Raw genomic sequence first — 894 nt, 5'->3', positions numbered from 1 at the left:
CACACAACCCAACCAGCTGCCCGCCCTCCCTCCCTCCGGCGCAGAGAATGTTGACAGATCAAGAGCCTCGCCCTCTGATAGGCCGGCGACTATAGCAACAACTTCAGAAGCCGAAGCTTAGCAACAGCACGTGGTAGCCCGGCCCCCCGGCTCTGTGAGTGGCCGGCCGGGCTCCATGCAAAACAAGCGGCGGCCAGTGATTGGGCACGGGGAGCCCATGCAAATGAGCTTTGAAGTTGAACGCCTTCGCGGGAGGTGGCGCCTCAGTTTGGGATGGGAGAGGGCGGCGCCGGGAGCACGGCTGGGCGCGCTTGCGCAGTGAAGGAAGCGAGCGGGCGGAACTGTCGAGGCCGGGGCCGCCCTGATGGGGGGGAAATTAGCCTGGGGAATAACCAGCGTGCTCTGGTCTAATTGGTGCATGGAAGGGGTTAAAAGCGTAGAATGAACTATTTCATACTGATATAGGGACACAATAAAAATATATAGTGACATACAAGAAACCCCGCATTTTAGTACAGTGGTACCTCGGGTTACATACGCTTCAGGTTACACACTCTGCTAACCCAGAAATAGTGCTTCAGGTTAAGAACTTTGCTTCAGGATAAGAACAGAAACCGTGCTCTGGCAGCGCAGCGGCAGCAGGAGGCACCATTAGCTAAAGTGGTGCTTCAGGTTAAGAACAGTTTCAGGTCAAGAACAGTTTCAGGTTAAGAACAGTTTCAGGTTAAGAACAGAAACTACTTGAAACTACTAAATAGGCCTAGGATGAAAGTAAGAGTTTAAAATAACTGAGATTCAGAACTTCAAGAAAAGTTAATAAAATTAGAACTTAATTGGAATAATGATTTTTAATAATATTAGAAAACCGCTACATTTAGATACAAGGAAATTCAG

The sequence above is a fragment of the Podarcis bocagei genome (genome assembly GCF_964188305.1).
Source record: "Podarcis bocagei genome assembly, chromosome: 4".
Lineage (NCBI taxonomy): Eukaryota > Metazoa > Chordata > Lepidosauria > Squamata > Lacertidae > Podarcis > Podarcis bocagei.
This window is presented reverse-complemented; position numbering follows the sequence as displayed.